The sequence below is a fragment of the Chiloscyllium plagiosum genome, unplaced genomic scaffold (genome assembly GCF_037043375.1).
Source record: "Chiloscyllium plagiosum isolate Xiang-an unplaced genomic scaffold, Cpla_swu_hap1 HiC_scaffold_22, whole genome shotgun sequence".
Lineage (NCBI taxonomy): Eukaryota > Metazoa > Chordata > Chondrichthyes > Orectolobiformes > Hemiscylliidae > Chiloscyllium > Chiloscyllium plagiosum.
In genome coordinates, this window is record NW_028270160.1 from 59094600 (window position 1) to 59103026 (window position 8427).

Sequence of the window (8427 nt, forward strand, 5' to 3'; positions counted from 1 at the left end):
TGTCGAGATCAAACAGAATTGCAAAGTTTATGCAAGTATGGACCTAATTAAAATGAACTTGGAATATCTATTTTGTGCTGTGAACACATTGGGAGAAACATCCGACACGAGATTTAAAGTGGACCAGTTTATTACTCAGAGTTAGTTAACCCCGACCGTCTTCCCAAGTAAACCGTCCTTGATATTTTAAAATAAATTTTCCCATTTTTAACATAATACTGTAGGATGAGAGAGATCTCTGGATTCCCAGAGGTTCTCCGAATGTATCGGCAGTTTCAAGTATTTTGTTTACTTTTTCGCTCACGATTTTGCTAGTCCCCAGTAGACCTTGTCGTTAAGCCCTCCCACTTTGTTCCCACGCCCGCACTATTACAATTAACGTTTGATTCCACACCAGTATCCCAGATTATGTTCAATTATCCCCACACTGAGTCCCTGAAGAATTGGACAAGCTCGTTTCACAGGAACTTGAGAAAGCTCCTCACTTTCTGTTAACCAATGAAGTACCGCATTTTGCGAAATATACTAAACCCATTGGCCGTGACCCAGTCGCTGTAACAATTAAATAATGTATAGATCGTTAATGCCTTTGTTCCTGCAGCCTAGACAACCATTGTGCAGTAGAAACAATTATAATTTAAAGTGATTTTTAAATGTTATTTTTGGAACTGTGTGACAATCTGTATCTCTATCCTAGCAACTTAAGTCCCATAAATATGCCATAAAACAAGTTTTGAAAATGTGTTGCTGGAAAAGCGCAGCAGGTCAGGCAGCATCCAAGGAGCAGGAGGATCGATGTTTCGGGCATGAGCTCTTCTTCAGGAATGAGGAAAGTGTGCCAAGCAGGCTAAGATAAAAGGTAGGGAGGAGGGACTTGGGGGAGGGGCATTGGAAATGCAATACGTGGAAGGAGGTTAAGGTGAGGGTGATAAGCCGGAGTGGGGGTGGGGGCGGAGAGGTCAGGAAGAAGATTGCAGGTTAGGAAGGTGGTGCTGAGTTCGAGGGTTGGGACTGAGACAAGGTGGGGGGAGGGGAAATGAGGAAACTGGAGAAATCTGAGTTCATCCCTTGTGGTTGGAAGGTTCCTAGGCGGAAGATGAGGCGCTTTTCCTCCAACCGTCGTGTTGCTATGGGCTGGCGATGGAGGAGTCCAAGGACCTGCATGTCCTTGGTGGAGTGGGAGGGGGAATTGAAGTGTTGAGCCACGGGGTGGTTGGGTTGGTTGGTCCGGGTGTCCCAGAGGTGTTCTCTGAAACGTTCTGCAATTAGGCGGTCTGTCTCCCCAATCTAGAGGAGGCCACATCGGGTGCAGCGGATGCAGTAAATGATGTGTGTGGAGGTGCAGGTGAATTTGTGGCAGATATGGAAGGAACCATTGGGGCCTTGGAGGGAAGTAAGGGGGGAGGTGTGGGCGCAAGTTTTGCATTTCTTGCGGTTGCAGGGGAAGATGCCGGGAGTGGAGGTTGGGTTGGTGGGGGGTGTGGACCTGACGAGGGAGTCACGGAGGGAGTGGTCTTTTTGGAATGCTGATAGGGGAGGGGTGGGAAATATATCCCTGGTGGTGGGGTCCGTTTGGAGGTGGCGTTTGGACGACGGATGATACGATGTATATGGCGGTTGGTGGGGTGGTAGGTGAGGACCAATGGGGTTCTGTCCTGCTGGCGATTGGAAGGGCAGGGCTCAAGGGCGGAGGAGCAGGAAGTGGAGAAGATGTGGTGGAGAGCGTCGTCGACCGCGTCTGAGGGGAAATTGCGGTCTTTGAAGAAGGAGGCCATCTAGGTTGTTCGGTATTGGAACTGGTCCTCCTGGGAGCAGATTTGGCGAAGACGAAGGAATTGGGAGAATGGGATGGCGTTTTTGCAGGGGGCAAGGTGGGAGGAATAGTCTAGGTAGCTGTGGGAGTCGGGTGGTTTATAGTAAATGTCCATGTTGATTCGGTCGCCCGAGATAGAAATGAAGAGGTCTAGGAAGGGGAGGGAGGAGTGTGAGACGGTCTAGGTAAATTTGAGGTCAGGGTGGAAGGTATTGGTAAAGTGGATGAACTGTTCAACCTCCTCGTGGGAGCACGAGGCAGTGCCGATGCAGTCATCGATGTAGCGGAGGAAAAGGTGGGGTGTGATGCCAGTGTAGCTGCGGAAGATGGACTGTTCCACATATCCTACAAAGAGGCAGGCATAGCTGGGGCCCTTGCGGGTGCCCATGGCTACTCCATTGGTTTGGAGGAAGTGGGAGGATTGGAAGGAGAAGTTGTTCAGAGTGAGGACCAGTTCAGTCAGTCGAAGGAGAGTGTCAGTGGAAGGGTATTGGTTGGTACAGCGGGAAAGGAAGAAGCAGAGGGCTTTGAGTCCTTTGTGATGGGGAATGGAGGTGTACAGGGACTGGATGTCCATGGTGAAGTTAAGGCGTTGGAGACCGGAAAAGCGAAAATCATGGAGGAGGTGGAGGGTGTGGGTGGTGTCCCGAATGTAGGTGGGGAGTTCTTGGACTAAGGGGGACAGGACCGTGTCGAGGTATGCAGAGATGAGTTCAGAGGGGCAGGAGCAGGCTCCCACTTCTTCCAAACCAAAGGAGTAGCCATGCGCACCCGCATGGGCCCCAGCTCAGCAAGCAAACCGACTTAAATTAGAACAAATTATTAATATTGATAAAGAATATGTGGTAGTTATTAGCACTGTCTACAACAGCATTCACATTTTCAATCTGGAAATCAGTGTCAACAATCAGTATCAGCATAAAATCACATGAAGTCAAAATCTACAGTGTTTAACTGAACATGAGATAAATTATTAATTCCTTGACAATTAGATATTCAGTCACTCCACTTCAAAGGGAATCAACTGTGAAATAGCACTAACATTGATTACAGCTCAAGTGTATTGGTGGTTTTAACAGATGAATTGATATAAACAAGTATGATATAGTTAAGATTACAAAGATGTGGCTGCAGAATGAACAGGGATGAGAAAGGACAGACAAAAAGCAAACAGAGATGGGGTAACATTACTGTTTAACAAGAAAATTTCACTCTATAGCAAGGAAGGATAATCGTTCTGGTGAAGTAGAATCTGTATGGATGGAGCTCAAACACCAAGGGGCAGAAAAGATAGATGGGGATGAATAGCCTCACATGGTAGTATTGATATTGGGGAAAACACTAAACAGGAAATTAGAAAAGCAACAATAAAGTTGCAGCTGTAAATATGGGTGACTTTAATCTATGTATAAATTGGCAATTCAAATCCGTAACAATACTACCACAGAGGAATTTCTGGAATGTGTACAGGATGATTTTCTAGACCAGTATGTTGAGCAACTAATTAGAGAACAGGCCATCATAAACTGGTGTTGAGGAATGACAAAGGAATCATTGGTAAACTAGTTGTATGAGACCCTTGGGGAAGAGAGACCAGAACATGATAAAAGTCTTCATTAAGATGGAGAGTGACATAGTTGGTTCTGAATCTAAATAAAGTAAACTTTGATGCAATGAGGCACAAATGTCTATGAAAAATTGGGAAACATGACTTAAGGATTGTGACTTTTGAGAAGATTTGTAGCTCAGGTTGAAGTTCAGGTTGTAAGTTTACTCGCTGAGCTGGAAGGTTTGTTCTCCGACATTTCATCACCATACTAGATTAGATTAGATTAGAATCCATACAGTGTGGGAACAGGCCCTTTGGCCCAACCAGTCCACACTGACCCTCAGAAGAGTTACCCACCCAGACCTGTTTTCCCTCTGACTAATGCACCTAACACTATGGGTAATTTACAATGGCCAATTCACCTGACCTGCACATTTTTGGACTGTGGGAGGAAACCGGAGCACCCGGAGGAAAACCACGCAGACACGGGGAGAATGTGCAAACTCCACACAGACAGTCGCCCGAGGCTGGAATCGAACCTGGGACGCTGGTGCTGTGAGGCAGCAGTGCTAACCACTGAGCCACCGTGCCACCCCGTGCCACTAGGTAGCATCATCAGTGAGCCCCAGTGAAGTACTGGTGTTCTGTCCCGCTTTCCATTTGTGTCTTGGTTTCTTTAGGTGGGTGATAACATTTCCAGTTCTTTTTCTCTCTATGGATGGTAGATGGGGTCCAAATCGATGTGTTTATTGAAGGAATTCCAGTTAGAATGCCAGCCCTTTAGCAATTCCCATGACTGTCCCTGTTTCGCTTGTATTAGGATGGATGTGTTGTCCCAGTCAAAATGGTGTCCTTCCTCATCTGTATGTAAGGATACTAGTGAGAGTGGGTCATGATTTTTGGTGACAAGTTGATGTTCATGTATCCTTGTGGCTAGTTTTCTGTCTGTTTGTCCAATGTAGTGTTTGTTACGGTCCTTGCTGGTTGTTATAGGGTCCTTTAGGTTCATTAGCCACTCTTTAAGTGTGTTGGTAGGTTTGTGGACTACCATGGGACAACACATCCATCAAGCTGAACAGAGACATGCACAGGAATTTCGAGAGGCCTGGCATTCTAACCAGAACTCCATCATGTCGATTTGGACCCCGTTAACCATCCTCTGAGAAAAAGGACCAGAAATGATATCACCCACCTTAAGAAACCAAGACTCATAAAAAGAAAGTAGGACATACGACCAGTGTTTCACCAGAGGCTTACTGATGGTATTGGAGGAGAAAGTGAGGACTGCACATGCTGGAGATCAGAGCTGAAAATGTGTTGCTGGAAAAGCGCAGCAGGTCAGGCAGCATCCAAGGAGCAGGAAAATCGACGTTTCGGGCATGAGCCGAAGAAGCAGAAGGGCTCATGCCCGAAACGTCGATTCTCCTGCTCCTTGGATGCTGCCTGACTCACTGATGGTGTTACCTAGTATGGTGATGAAACATCTGAAAACAAACCTTCCAGCTCAGCAAGCAAACGTATAACTTAAGGATATGACAGTCGATAGGCAAAGTAACCAATTAAGGATTGTGTGAAGAAACTGCAACAATTATTCATTCTTATTGGAGCATACCAAAAATGGGAAAAGTGGCACAACCATGGCTAACAGGGGAAATTAGAGATAACTAGGGAAATCCCAGGGTTCGATAATTTATATCCCAGTATAGTTAAGGAAGTGATCCCAGAAATAACGGATGCATGGGTCTTTTTTCAAGGTTTTATAGACTTTGGAATAGTTCCTATGGATTGGAAATTTGTTCATGTAATCCCACTATTTAAAAACAGGAGGTAGAGAGAATTGTAGACCAATTAACCTGACATTGGTAGTGGAGAAAATGTTAGGGCCCATTATAAAAGATTTAACAACAGAGTACTTGGAAAACAATGGCAAGATCAGACAAAGTCAGCATGGATTTATGAGAAGGAAATCATGCTTGATAAATCTACTGGAATGTTTTGTGAATATAACTTGGAGATTTGACAAGAGGGAGCCAGTGGATGTGTTTCACTTGGACATTCAAAAGCATTTCAATAAGGTCCAATGTAAGAAATTATCATGTGAAATTAAAGAGTGTGGGATTGGAGTAGTGTACTGACATAGAGAACTGGTTGACAGACATGGAAACTAAAGTCTTTTTCTAAGTGATGAACAATGACAGAGATCAGTGCTTGGTCACCAGCCTCTCATAATATATATTAATGATTTAGGTGACGGAACAAGATGATTTATCCCAAGTTTGCAGATGATACAAAGCTGGGTGAAAGGGTGAACTGTGAGGAGGGTATAGAGATATTTCAGTGTGATTTGGACAAGTTGAATGAATGCATGGCTGATGAAGTATAATATGAATAAATGTCAGGTTATTTACATTGGCAGCAAAAACAGGAAGACAGATTATTATCTGAATGGTGGTAGATTGAGAAAGGGGGAGGTGCAGTAAGACCTGGGTGTCCTTTTATATCTGTCACTGAAAGTAAACATGCAGGTGCAGCAGCTGGTGAAGAAAGCAAATGATATGTTGAGCACAGGAACAAGGGTTTTGCTGCAATTTTACAGAGCCTTGGTAATACCACACCTGGAGTATTGTGTGCAACTTTGGACTCATTATCTGAGAAAGGACATTCTGGCTGTGGGGGGAGTGCAACAAAGGCTTACCAGACTGATTGCTGGGATGGCAGGTATGATGTATGAAGAGAGACTAGATCAGTTAGGACTTTAGAGTCCAAGGTGGAGGCAGAGTAAGACGCTCCATCCAGAGCTCGTCTGCTCTGCCCATTCTTTGTTTTTATCTATTTGCTTTCAAACTTTTAACTTTAAACTCACATGGAGGAGACTGAAGGTAATTGCTGGCGAGTCCTGGAGGTGAGTCCCAGGCTAGGCTGGCATGGGGGTGGTGGTGAATCAAGGTAAGCCCAATGCAGAGGTGGCGAGACCCAGAGATGGTCCCGAAGGCGAGTCCCAGGCCAGGCCATGCTGGGGTGGTAAGTCCTAAGCAGCTAAAGAGTTTGAAGGCTATGGGGAAAAACAAGAATAGTGTACTGAGTTTTATGATCAGCCATGACCATATTGAATGGTGGAGTTGGCACAAAGGGCCAAATTTTCTTTGCTTTGATGTCTCTGTATTTCAGATCCTGAAATGTTGTGGCCATCACATTATTTCATCAATGCTGTTGTTGCTACAGTGACTTTGCTGTCACTGGATTCATCAACTGGATCTAGACTAGAACAATCTTAATGGTTAGTGTTAGGTTTGGAGTTCATCTTAAAATTTATTTTAAGGTTGTAGCAGAGTGCCTCAATAGAATTGCATTGACAATTTGAATTTAGCATAAGTTTGGAGGTAGGTTTGGATTTAAAACTGGACAGAGGATTAGGTTGGATTTCTTCAATGTCTTTTTTTTGGAAAAGCAATGTTATTTTGATGGGAGATTCTACTGCTTTGGATTTGCTCCTGGGGAAATCTATTTTGAGAGAGGGTTAAAAGGTTTCCAAAACTGCTGATGCAGTATCAGTTGCTGCTCCTTTGTTTTTCACTGAGCTAAAGCAAGACAGGAGCAGGGGCAAAAGCAAAATTGGGAGCTGAAAGCCAAGATGATCACTCCTAGAGAGCGTTGGGTGCCTTCATAGGGAGAAGGGAAAAAGGGTGATCTCTTCCTAAAAAAATATTTTCAGTGACTCAATTTTGCTGCCATTTCTTCATTCCACCATTGTTATTTCTCAGATCTCTGCCTTTAACTACCATTAACTTTTCCCCCAGCACCCATGTTGCGTGTGTGCAGGTGTGAGACACAGTCAAATACACAAGGTGCACGAATCTTTATTTAAATTTCCACCACCAGGAATAAAGGAAACACTTGAGTGGCCAGTGACAAGCAGTGCCCTTCTCATCAAAGGGCAATACTCTGTGAACAAATAGTGAAGGGGAGCAGAGTTGTTGTTTATTATGGAACATATTTTCACTGACCATTTAAAATCATGACTTTACACATTTATTGCTTTGTTCCCACCAAAGCATTTCATCTAATCAATCAATCAATCTCAACTAGCTGTCCCCTGATATCCAAATAATTGCTTTATTTCAGTGAAGTGACGACTTATCCCAGCTTCACTACATAATATTGGATCCAAAATAGTAGTGATTGAGAAAATTGTTACAAAAACATTTTCTTTTATTAATTAACATGATGAAGGGGTGCTGACTGGGCCAGCATTTATTGTCCATCTGAAAATTTCCCTTGAGAAGGTGGTTGAGAGTGTTTACGGCCCATGTGGTGTGCGAGCACCCATAATGTTGGTGTTGAAAGGTTTCCAGAATTTTGACCCAGTGACAGTGAAGCAATGGTGATGCAATTCTGACTCAGATAGTATGGGTTTGTATTATGGAACCTATTGGTGTCCTAGTTGACCATATGTGTAGGAAGTCTGTCCAATTGCAAAAACTTGACTTCCAAGTTTTGAAGCTTGAATAGCATTTGAAGACACTGGCACATCAACAAAGCTGAGAATTGATGTATTGCCATTTAATATCAAGAGGCAATGGTTGGATTCCCTCAAGATGGTCACTGCCTGTGACATGAATGCTACTTGCCACTTAACAATCCAAGCAAGAATGTTGTTCAGATTTTGCTACATTCGGACAAGGAATGCTTCAATGCTGGTGTTATAACTGTCCTGGAACTGCTTGACTAGGGGCACGGCTAGTTCTTGAACACAAGTGTGTAGCATTATTGCTGGAATTTGTCAGGTCCTATTGCGTTGGCAGTATCCAGTGGCTTCAGCTGTTTCTTTATGTCACATGGAGTGAAGACTGGCATCTGTGATGCTAGGAACTTCAGAAGGAGATCAAAATGGATTAGTGACTTGGCACTTTTTGGCTGAAAATGGTCTCAAATGCTTTAGCCTTGTCTTATTTCACTGATGTGCTGGATTCCGCCATCATTGGGGATGGGCCTATTTATGAAGCATCCTCCTCCAGTGAATTATTTAATTGTCCACTCCCATTCATGGCTGAACGTGCAGGATTAC